Source organism: Pinus tabuliformis, chromosome 2_1 (genome assembly GCF_031772625.1).
Source record: "Pinus tabuliformis cultivar Carrire ecotype Pingquan chromosome 2_1, CPIR1, whole genome shotgun sequence".
NCBI classification, from domain to species: domain Eukaryota; kingdom Viridiplantae; phylum Streptophyta; class Pinopsida; order Pinales; family Pinaceae; genus Pinus; species Pinus tabuliformis.
The window spans coordinates 498,636,237-498,649,221 of NC_142299.1; the positions used below are offsets into that span (position 1 = coordinate 498,636,237).

General features: G+C 35.2%; 1 protein-coding gene across 7 annotated transcripts in view; it reads left to right on the top strand.

The window, feature by feature from the left end:
• Positions 1-7,674, top strand: part of LOC149201117 (uncharacterized) — a 61,898-nt gene extending 54,224 nt beyond the window's left edge. The window contains exons 4-6 of one of the 7 annotated variants that reach the window (XR_016253860.1): positions 1,654-1,939; positions 6,726-6,868; positions 7,014-7,177. The gene's annotated coding sequence lies outside the window, so the exon portion shown is untranslated. Of the gene's footprint in view, positions 1-1,653; positions 2,041-2,064; positions 2,264-6,725; positions 7,178-7,231 lie in introns of those variants that run through there. The other 6 variants (XR_016253859.1, XR_016253858.1, XM_089402881.1 and 3 more) reach the window with 6 other exon arrangements.
• Positions 7,675-12,985: the final 5,311 nt, after the last annotated feature.

Genomic DNA, 12,985 nt, shown 5'->3' on the forward strand with positions numbered 1-12,985 from the left:
TGGTATGATACATTCTTGATCATTTCTTCTTTCTTCATGGTTCAACAGAGCAAAGCAGTGACAAGGATGGTACAGATTGTTAGACATTTTGGCAGGTGATGTTCTCCATAGTTGAGAGGGAATGTTAAATTTGGCAACTAGAGCCAAACATCAGTTTAGACAACGCTTATGAGGCAGCTGGTATTTTTCTTGGATTCCTCTTTCCGAGAGGTGTAGGTTGATATTGATCTGGGATCAATGGAAATTGACTACGGGTCAGTTAAGAGTGGTATGGCACACTTTGTTGTTGGAGACTGACTTCGGGTCAGTGGAGAATGGTATGATATATTCTTGATCATTTTTTCTTTCTTCATGGTTCAGGAGAGCAGAGCAGTGACAAGGATGGTATAGATTGTCAGACAACTTGACAGGTGATGTTCTCTCTAGTTGAGAGGGAGTGTTAAATTTGGCAACTAAGGCCAAACATCACTTTGGACAGCTCTTATGAGGCAGCTGCTATTTTTCTTGGATTTCTCCCAAAAGGTGTAGGATTGTTTTAAAGATCATCCCACTCTGACATGTACAAAAGTTGTGAATTTATTTTGATTATGGACAAATTGTCAAGATCGGCCAGCCATCAAATTAGCCTCTTCCAACCTTCAACGTTGCATATAAATACAAGTGCCTTCTCCTCATTTTGGCATCTCATAGCATTCATCTTTCTCTCTCTCATGTTGATTGGGGACGGATTTCTGGGCCTCTCCTTCTCCGCACGTGCGAAAGGAAGACTGTCATTTCTAGCTGCTGAGTTGACCAGATTTGACCGAAATTTCAGGGGGCTGACTTTGACTAGCATTGACCTTGCTTGACTTCGGTTTTGTGAGGGAGACTTCTGTTAGGGCATGCTGTTGTTCTGGGCAGAAAAACCGAGGCAGTTTGACCCCTGCGTTGACCAGTGTTGACTGCCCTAATTCAGGTTTCTGTGGTGACTTTTGTTGACCAGATTTGGCTGGTTATTTTCTGACTGTTTTGGGCTGCATTATCTTGGTGTTGGAGGCTGAGTTGACCAAGGTTGACCAAGTTGTTTTGGAGGTCAATTTTAGCCTTGTTGATCGGTGTTGACTTTCTGGTTAGGGCTTTCTGTTTCTGTTGTTTTGACTGATCTGTTTGGGCAAGTGAATATTGTAAATTGTACTCTCTCTGAACTTTTGAAGAATTATAAGAAGAATTGATCAAGGGTTTCCCCACATTGGGGTTTATCCCTCACTGGTGCCATATCTTGTGTCCTCTTATGCTGGCTTGTCTTCTACTGTAATTGTTTATGTTCTATCTGCATTTTACTCTCATGTTGATGTGATTGCTATACTGGATATGATATTGGGCTTATAAAGAAAATTGAAGTAAAATTGCTCTAAGCATAGAACATACAATTGTTATCCTAAAATTAACAAAAATACATATTCCATAGGGGGCAAATTTAGAAACTATAGATGAGATGTACAATAGATTCTATTATTGACCTACAGCATTTTGATTGAGGCAATCTTAGATAGTGAGAAACAATATCTCATCTCTGTAGTCTAAGGCATGGCTTATTGTTGTTTCAGGTAGGTGTTTAAAATAAATAAATTCTGCTACATTTCATATTTACATTAATCAACTTCTTTCTTGCAGCTGGCTGAGTTGTGTAGTTCAAGTTTCTACTTATACTAAGTAAATCAGCTGCATAGAGTAGTAGGGCTGTATACCAGCTGTTTTCTGGTAAGCTTTTGCGGAGAGGATTGGAAAAACCCGAGATTGGACAGTTTGTTTATGAATTGTAACTTATCAGTACAAGGTGCAGGCTAGCACTATTATAAAATACATATTCCAGATGGGCCAAATCCAGAAGCTGTAGATGAGATGTACAATAAGATTCTCTTATTGGCCTTCTCCATTTTGATCAAGTCCCTCTTGGATGGTAAAACAACTTCTCAACTCTGCAATCTAAGGCAGGACTTTCTGTTGTTTGCAGTATTTAGTTAAAGATAAAAATAATAATGTTTGCTACATTTCATATTACATTAATCGTTTTTTTTCTTGCAGCTGGCCGAACTGTGTAGTTTAAGTGCCTACACACAGTAAGTAAATCAGCTGCATAGAGTCATAGGGCCTTATATCAGCCCTTTTCTGCTAAGCTTTGCAGAGAGGATTGAAAAGACCCAACATTGGATATTTTGGTTTTGACATAATTGTAACTTTTGAATGCAAGGTGCATATACAATTTCTCAACTCTGCAGTCTAAGGCAGGACTTTCTGTTGTTTGCAGTATCTAGTTAAAGATAAAAATAATGACATTTGCTACATTTCATATTACATTAATCATTTTTTTCTTGCAGCTGGCCGAACTGTGTAGTTTAAGTGCCTACACACAGTAAGTAAATCAGCTGCATAGAGTCATAGGGTCTTATACCAGCTCTTTTCTGCTAAGCTTTGCAGAGAGGATTGAAAAGACCCAACATTGGATATTTTGTTTTTGACATAATTGTAACTTTTGAATACAAGGTGCATATACTTGATTATCTTTCTGTCTGCAACTGTAGATGCTAGCAGTAGTACAATGTACATGTGCAAAATGCATGTTCCAAAGCGGGCAAATCTAGAAATTGTAGACTAGATGTACAATATAATTTTATTAGTGGCCTTCTACATTTTGATTGAGGTAATCTTGGATAGTGAGGAATGATTTTTTAGCTGCACAGTCTAGGGTATGACTCGTTTGAGGCTTGTGAAAGTAGAAAATGAAAACAATAACCTTTCACTACATTTCACATGTACATTAATGCATGTCTTTCTTCCAGCTGGCCAAGCTGTGTAGTTAAAGTGCTTGTAGTTTATACCAGCTCTTTTCTGCTAGTCTTTGCAGAGAGGATTGAAAAGCTTGCCATTGAACATTGTTTTTGATGTGATAGTAACTTATTAGAAGGTACATATACCTGGTTATATTATCTTTCAGTCTGCAATTGTATGCTAGCACTACTATAATTTATATGACTACATGTACAAATTGCATATTCCAGCGGGGGCAAATCCATAGACTCTGGACCATATATGCAATAAAATTCTGTTATTGGGCTACCACCTTTTGATTGAGGCAATCTTTGATTCTGAGAAACAATTTCGTAGCTGCATGCAATGTTTGACTTGTCATGATATTATTAAAATTACCGTGATAATATTGCCAAAGCCAACCTAGGCGATGATATTGCCATTATATATCGCGAAAATTTTCCCTTTCGAAATTATCATGATAATTTTAATTTATTGTGATAACTTAGGTAATTATTTGCAATAATTTAGAAATTATTGCTTTGTCTGTCTCTTTGTCTACGTATATTATTATCACATGCTATCACATATTTATATAACAAGCTAGACCTTCAGATAGATTGACGATCTTAGCCAGACAGTCAGTTTGGTGAGAGAGTGTTTCAACCACACACTAATCTAGGAGCTAACAAACCACCTTCTAAGCAAACAACCACCAATTAAGCACATGACAAGTAGTAGTTAATATCGTCAACATCCTCCCTTAAGGAGTACCTGTCTTGATCTTTGTCTGGGAAAGTCTTCATCAGCATTTCTAATCATTTTTTGTAGACTGAAATCCATCAAGCTGTCTCCTAACCCTTGTAAAGCTGTAGTTCCCAAGTTGAATTTTCGAGTTCCTGGATTCCACCATACCAAACTCTTGAATCATGGATCTCTGGAATTCAATTGCTGAACAACATTCCATTAGCTGTGTTGTAAGCTTAGTCACATGGACCACCATGCTATGATATCTTTGAAACATTTCTCCAATGGAAAAATATTGTCATTAATTGTACCATGACGACTATTGCCATCGCGAAAGAGAGCCTGTTTAAGAGATCCCTGTCCATGGTGCCAACCATCAGAAAATCAGTTCCGTGCCTTGACAGTGAACCTGATTTTTGCGTGAGCAATTTTACCTTCACATTTCCATCTTTCACCCTATTTCATCATGCAAGTAAGCTCTGGCTCGCTTTTAATACTTTCTGTCCCGAATTACAGACCTATTCTGTGCCGTAAAATCCGTCAACTAGTAGAAGTGATGGATAGAAATAAATCAGGTCTGTGCAGGCCCTGAAATTTGTACTGCAGTTTCTTCTTTTACTGGAGGCTGCTCAGTTCTGCAATGGATTTATTTGACGGCAAGCAAACAACCCACACAACACATAAATCTTCACAGAAATCACACTTTAGTAGTCACTCAAAAAAATAATCCATTTCCTACTCTAATTTATTTCTACGGCAGATTACTCTCACATATTCTTGGGCCCTATTGCAAGGGAATTACACCAAGACTTTCTCATATATATATATATATATATATATATATATAATTTTGACTAGAGGAATTGGCAATTTGGATTGGTCTCATACTCGTGTGACACATGGTTGATTCCAACCACTATCAATATAACCCCTAGGTGAACAATGCCGCCCCCAGCATGTGGCCATGGGTAAACTCGGGGGGATTTGAACCTGGAATCTCATGGTACGCAACGCTTCATTTTCATGATGATTGCCAATTGAGGTGCCCTCAAGGGGGTAATTATTTTACGTATATTATTATCACATAATATCATGTATTTATTCAAGAATCTAGGCCTTAAGATAGATTGACCATCTTAGCCAGACAATCTAGTTAGTTGAGAGAATATCTCACTACACACTAATCTAGGAGGTAACAAATGACCTAAGCAAACAAATCACGTAATAAACGATACATTCTATGATAAGGAATACATATATAGCACAAGACATGTAGGATTTAATATCTCCAACATTGTCATTATACCTTGTAACCAAATTTCTGGCAATCTAACTTATTTATTAAAAGTTAGTTAGGGGATTGAGTTTTGAGGATATTGTGATAATTTCCATTAAGCAAACAAAGGAAATATATTTTTTTCATTTTCCATGATTCATCTCATGAGATAAATTCCCTATTAGTTAATGGTAATATTAAAAAAAGAATGGCGGTTTTACTTGAATTTTTGACATTCCCATTTATTGTTTTAGGATGTGTGAGTGGTTCCAACCTCAATCGACTTTATATGGAGAATGTAGAATTTTAGATCTTATTCAAAATTCAGCAGATTGAACAGTTTTAAGGTTTTCGAGATTAGTAGGATTGCAACAGTTCTACTTGGTTCTATGATTGCACTGAGAGGCACTCTCCAGCCCAGCGTGGAAGAGATGTTGTAATGTTCTGTTATGTTATGTTATCTAAATATTTTGACTCCGTCAAACTACATAATAAAATAAAAATATAAAAAATAAAACTATATATATATATAATCAGCTTAGACCCATCAAGTGCTGAGAACGATAAAAAATCTCAGATGGAAACCTTTCCTCAAGTTTTGCACTCAAAAAAGAGGTTTGCACTGTGAGAGATTTGATCCCTCTTGGCACTTGAACTAGGCTAGTCTATGAGGGTATGGAACTGCATTCAATCAAGAGCACCGATCTCTCTATGTACCACGATGTTGATGGCATCGATAGATTGGTAGGATTGCAATGGTTTTATTGGATTCTATGATGTATGAGGTTATGGAACTGACGTTTAATCAAGAGCATCAAGCCTTTATGTACCTCGATGTTGGTGGCATTGATAGTTGAACTCCTTTTTCATGATCCTAGTAAAAATGTACCCTTCAGTCAAGCAAAATCATTGATTAGGCATGTTAAGTTTTTTCTATCTTATTTTAATGATTAGAGGGTTATATTGATGAGGATGATGTTGTGAGCATTTTCCATTAGGCAGACTTGTTTTTTATTACTTTGATTCATTGATTAGGCATGCTAAGGATTTTCTATCTTATTTTAATGTTTAGAGGGTAATATTGGTGAGGAATCAGGATATGATGTTGTGACCATTTTCCTTTAAGTGAACAAGGAGAAATCCATTAATTTCATTGCTATGATTAATTTATTTTTGTTTTGATGTGATTTTGTATCATCCTGTCAGTTCTTGTGGGTTGAGACAAATAAACCCGTTGTTTTCATTGATTCATTTGGTGAGATACTTTTTGTTTCTTGTTTTGATGTGATTTTGTATCATCTTGTCTCATGTTATGGACAAATATCAACTTACTATTACTTGACATCTTATGCATGTTATATATCAAATTTATTTTCATATTTATGGAGCAATGTGTTTGTTTGATGTTGCCAAATGAAAAATATATTTTCATATTTATGGAGCAATGTGTTTGTTTGATGTTGCCAAATGAAAAAAATGATTATTTTTGTGTGTTTGTTTTTTTTAAAGTTATGTTTTTTAATATTTTCTCAGATATTGCAGATAATTTAAATTGACAGTAAAATTCTGATAGCAATAAATGTAACAAATATCAACTTACTATTACTTGACATCTTATGCATCTTATAGATCAAATTTATTTCATATTTATGGAGCGATGTGTTTGTTTGATGTTGCCAATTGGAAAAAATGATTATTTCCGTGTGTTTGTTTTTTTTTAAATTATGTTTTTTAATATTTTTGATATTTTCTCAGATATTGCAGATAATTTAAATTGACAGTAAAATTCTGATAGCAATAAATGTAACATTGGCTGCATGGTTCTGAAGTTTGACTTGAAGTGAAGGTGAAATAATAAAAAGAATAACCTTTTTGCTATATTTCACATTTACATTAATTGATATATTTCTTGCAGCTGGCCGAGCTGTGCAGTTTAAGTGCCTCGCAGTAAGCAGATCACCTGTATAGATTGGGGCTTTACACCTGCTCTTTTCTGCTAAGCTTTTACATATTTTTTTCGGCTGGCCAAGCTGTGCAGTTTAAGTGCCCCTCTTTACAGTAAGCAAATCACCTGTATAGATTGACAGGGCTTTACTGCTAAGCTTTTTAGAGGGTTGAAAAATCATAAGCATTGGACATATAATATAACATAATACTAACTTTTCAGTACAAGGTGCATATACTTAATTAAATTATCTTTCAGTCTGCAATTGTAGATGCTACCACCATCACAATGTACCAGAGGGACAAATCCAGAAACTGTAGACCAGATGTACGAAAGGATTCGGTTATTGGACTATTAACATTTCGATAAAATTCAACTATTGGACTACTACATTTTGATTGAGGCAAATATTGGATAATGAATCAATTTCGTAGTTCTGTGGTCTAAAGTATTTATTTCTTTTTGGTTGGAGGCAGGTGAAAGTAAAACATGGAGATTTTACGCAAGTTGACAACCATGGAATTAAATTAAGGTTCTGTTGGAATGGATGCAGGACCCAATGGCGTCTGGGTTTATAACATTCTTTCCCTTCTAGATGAGCCATATGGATTTGTTCGTGGAGATTTTCAGTTGCCCTTTCCTCTTTCCTCTATTTATATGCCGTGTTGGGTTAGTCCATTCGTATTGTCCCACTCTTTCTGCTCTTCGTCCGTGGTCTGTATCGTAGCCTATGCTTGTGTACCGGCTGATTGAACAAGGTGATTGAATGCTGCAAATATATCGGCTACTGTCACCTTGAGGAAATATATACCCTTCTAAACTGGGCAATGAGATTGGAAGACTGCAAAAACGAAATATTGACTTGCCTACTGTAATTTCTTTGTTGACCTGCAAATCATGGACTTACATTTCGGAGCTACACTCGAATTGATGTAAAGATGGAAATGAGATACAGGCCTTGTGGAGGGCCCTTGTAAACCAATTGTTTGCCATTGACAGACGTTGAAATCTTAACATTAAGAATTTATGAATGGACTCCACTCACGGAGCTGAAAAAGTATGCAAACAAACCGATCTTTTCTATGGTTCCATATGCAATATGGCACAAAAAAACCGGACATATAATCCACAGCTCAAAAAGTAGGTGAACAAACAGACCTGGTTCCATATGCAATATATCAAAAAAATAGACGAAGATATATAATCCCCATATGAGAAAAAACATGGATGGAGATACTGCGATGTGACAGAAAATAAAGAAATCATAATCCTCGGATCAGAAAAAACATGGTTGCAGATATCCAGAATTTTGATCCTCCTTTTGAATTCGTGGACATGCGGTGTTCCTGGTTCCCGTTGTAGACATGCTTAAGTGAGAACATCTGCCCTGTTCTTAACTTCCTGTGTAAAAGTGAAGAAAAAATATTGAGGTAAAGTTGGATATGTACAATGGAATCTTGTAGGAACTAGGGCTTAAAAGATAGTTTCCCAAATTTTAGATGGCACACATCAAATTTAATCATCATTGAATCATTTAAAATTTAAAATTTAGGTGATCCTTTTCTGCATGTTAGAAAACCAGAAACACAATTTTTCTTTGCTTACGTTGATAATTACATGTGATATCTTTGTGTTCTTATTAACTTTTTTATATTCTTCTTTTATCTTTGTTTTATCAAGCAATTATCAAAAACAAAACACGAAGATCAAAGACACTAGACCAAAATATCTTCCTCCTCCACCAAGTCAGCCTTCCAATACGATTCAACAAGCTTTCGTAGTCTCTTCTTGTTTAGCAGTGTCAACCTAGCAACAACCCAAGATTTTTTCCCTCGACAAATCCATAATTTTGACCCAACTATATTACTACAACTTAGGCCCTTCTAGTAGTCAGCAACTTGGCGTGTGTGTGTGAGAGAGAGAGAGAGAGAGAGAGAGAGAGTTTCGACTACTTGTGCTTGATAGAGGCCTCTTCCTCCTTTGCTAGCCACTTCCACTTTTTCCTTTGAATTTCACACTTTTTACTGCCCCCAACAACTCCAAATCGAACTTTGGTGAGTGAGTGCAGAGAATGAGGTCGAGTCGCTGTGTTGATATAGGAAATTTTGTCTCTCAATTAGGTTGACTTGGTGGAGGAGACCTAGTTGATACATTTTATATTAAAATAAATCTCTTTTTTGACAAATGAAGCCCAAGAAGCGTGGTTTACATTATGACATGGACAAGGACACTTGTTTTTAAACCCTAGAAGCCTACAATGGAGGCTTTGACCTAAAAGCATTGACCCAAACATGAAACTCATGCTTTAATAAATCAATTTCTTTAATAATAAAATTCCTTTTTTTTTTGGCAAATACATTACATCATGACTCATACAACTCATACAATTATGAAGACTGATACTAGTTACATGGAAGATCTCAAAATGATATGTTCTATGAAAAGTCACAACACGTAGTGCTACAGAGTATATACTTGACCATGGTACTCTAATCGGGTGGAACTAAGATGGACCCAAGTTTTAGCCACTCTAGGTACCATCAAGCTTTTAAGCGCTACCACCAACCCAGGGATCTAAGTGCGTGTCCAAGGGCGGAGCTCCATGACCAATGCCACCCTCCCTACTTCGGATCTAGACATCAACACATAGGCCGACTAGATGTCCTCCCAATCATCTTGCCATAAGATGCTTCATCTCTCTCCTAATCAACTAAATTAGATATATCCACTAATTAGAGCATGCTTCAAACATTTAATTGTTTATGGAGAGATCTTGCACAATCACAACCCACAAATTAGGGATCTAAGTGCGTGTCCAAGGGTGGAGCTCCATGACCAATGCCACCCTCCCTACTTCGGATCTAGACATCAACACATAGGCCAGCTAGATGTCCTCCCAATCATCTTGCCATAAGATGCTTCATCTCTCCTAATCAACTAAATTAGATATATCCACTAATCAGAGCATGCTTCAAACATTTAATAATTTATGGAGAGATCTTGCACAATCACAACCCGAATCAGTAATAAACTTTCAAATGTATATATACAAGTAAATACAAACCTTCGGGGTCCTCAATCATTGAGATGTTGCTTATATAATCTTCAATCTTATAAAAGGTTTTACTTTTTCCATTTCTTTAGCAACACCAAATACAATCTCAATACTTAAATCTCTTGTTTATAACTTCATGAATCACAGACATTCATCTGTGCTACTTTCATTCATTCAGTGTCATTCTTACTCCAAGGTATTCATTATGATTGTCATAATACACCCTACCTCTCAACTGGTGAGATATACCCTTTATTCTATCCAGGCTCCCTCTCAACTCGGGGAGATCAATAACTAAATAACATCAGAGAAACTTTGTTCTTTCAAGGCTTCATTTCTTTTTGATGGCATCAAGGTCATCTTGATCATCATCATCCTTATAGCTTCATCATGTTCATCATTATCATCTTCAACTTATGAATATCTTGACCTACAAATCTTCAACAAGAAGTATAACCAAATACAAATATACAAAAGTATGAAGTCAATCATGTCATTACAATGGAAGCACCAAAACATTCAAACTTTAGACATCTAATACCTAAACCTATTTAGGTTCATGTTCAACAAGGGTCACATTTTTTTACATACTAGACTTCAACTTCTTGCTAGGGTTTTGTCACATCACAAACCTTAGAATACATCTTTGATATACAAAGTCTTAGATATTAGCAATTCAATCAAATAAGAATCCTACTACTCTATTAGGGTTTGTTGCAAACCCTAGATTTTATTATCATATCGAAAACAATATCATTATATCCTAAAATATCAATCTCTACTAAGGTTTTGTTACAACTCCTAGATTTCACAAACTAAAACATGAGCATCAATAAGTAAGTTCACACACACAAACATGTATATATATATGATGCATTATCATATACTAGAAACTTATATCAATACTTTGGTAAACCCTAGATACAAACATCAATATATCAAAGTTAGATATACAACAATTATGCAAAAGAATACACACCTTAAAATCTAGGATTTCAACTTATTAACAACAATCCCTAATTTATCAAAAACTTGAAGATCTAAGGTTTTGGTTTATAACTTGGACAAAAACAACATTTTTTAAGAGACTAGGGTTTCTGCTAAAACAATATCAAAACCCCAAACATCAAAAGAATAGAGTTTTCATCATATGATCTAGACAAACCCTAAAAAGACTAGGGTTTCATTATTAACATTGACATACCCTTAGCATCAAGATGCTCGGGTTTTATAGTGAGCCCTAAGAGTTAGGGTTTCACAAGAATGATCAAAATGATATTATAATGAGAGTAGATTCAATCTAATGATTAATCACCCAAACACAATTTTTTACGATTCAAAATCCTAGACATAACGATGTTAGTTGGTAAAGCAAATTTTAAAAGTGAATGAACATACCTTTTCTATAAAGAAAACCTTGTAACAAAACTTGTAGTTTAAGACATACCATGAATTGTTCTTTAACAAACCTTTTAGGACTTCAATTCTTTGAAGGGTTTCATTTTTCAACATATCTCTTCCATGCTTCAAGTTTATCTTTTGAAGTCTTTTCCATAACCTTTGTGTATTCTTTAATCTTTCCTACCAGAGAAATTCAGAGAAAAAGTTATTGGCATATAACACAAACAAATCTTGATATGAAAGGGAAGCCAAACATAAGAGAGGAAACAAGGAACAAGATACTTATCTCTTGGTAAATGGTGAATGTTCAATCTTGAGGGATACCTACAATTTATAAAACATAATTCAAAAATGTTTTAACAAGACATGTTAGACTTACAAACTGTAGAAATCAAAACAAAGGAAAACAATACAAAACTAAAAAAGGATATGTAAGAGAAGACTTAGTAGTATAAGTCTTATGCTTTAGATTCTTTAGTATTGTTTTTTCTAGGTTTAGCTTTATTAGTAATATTTTCTTGATTCCTATCTCTCTTCTTATTCCTTGGATTCTCAAGACATTGATTTTTGTAATGACCCATCTTATGACAGTTGTAGCATTCAACCTTGGATAGGTCAACTTTTTTCTTTGGTCCTTTGAACTTCTTGAAGGTTCCCTTATTCTTGTGATGAGCATGATAGACATTAGAGATGTGTTATTTTTCATTTTCCTCGTTGTTTACTAATGATATAAGACTTCTTCTTGAGTTCATGCATTCCACATTTGTTTGAATGTCGGAGTATCCTTTCGATTGTTAATTCTTGATGCAAAAGCTCTCCATGATTTTGGTAGTCCTAGAAAAGCGACAATTACGAGCTCCTTTCCAAGTACAATTTCATCTATTGCTTTGAGTTCATCTTTTATTGTAGATATCCTTACAAAATATGATGATACATTGTCATCTCTTGTCATCCTTATTGTCTTTAGTTCATTCTTGAGACTTGTTATTTGACCAATGTTCTTGATGGTGAATAATTTGGAGAGGGCTTCATACATTTCTTGAGCAATCTATGTTGCATATGTATACAATTAAGTTGTATTTTATTCCATCTACTATCAGATTCATCACCAAGATTTTGGTTTCCTTGAACCTCTACTTGCTTGCATCATCTATGGGCTTATTGACTTTTTCTTGAACAAGATCCAAAACTTTGTGTTCAGCAAGGATAAGATTTATCCTCTTTTTCCATGCCCTGTAGTTGGAGGCTCCTTCTAGCTTGTTTTTTCCCTTCATTGTAGTTGACATAGTTCTTATAGATAATAGGCTTCTCTCTTTATATAATCCTTTTTTCTTAAAGACCTTCCTTTGATCTCTTTTTCTTCAATAGATCTTCAAGGTGCTTTTTTTTTTTTTCCTTCTTTACCTTGGCTATGATACCATATAAGAAAATCAGAGAGGCATAAATATTTTCTTATGTTGATAATTACTTGTGATATCTTTTTGTTCTTATAAACTTTCTTATGTTCTTCTTTTATCGTTGTTCTATCAAGCAATTATCAAAAGCAAAACACGAAGATCAAGATACCAGATGTAGTCATTTTGCTTGGGCTAAAACTCCTTTATAAGGGGGAACCCAGTGAAACTTTTCCACTAGCAAATTCAAGTTGAGATAGACCAACACCCTAGACCAAAAGACCTTCATCCACCAAGTCAGCGTTCCAATATGTTTTAACAAACTCCAGTAGTCTTTTCTTGTCCAACATCGTCAGAGCAATAACAACCTAGAATTTTGG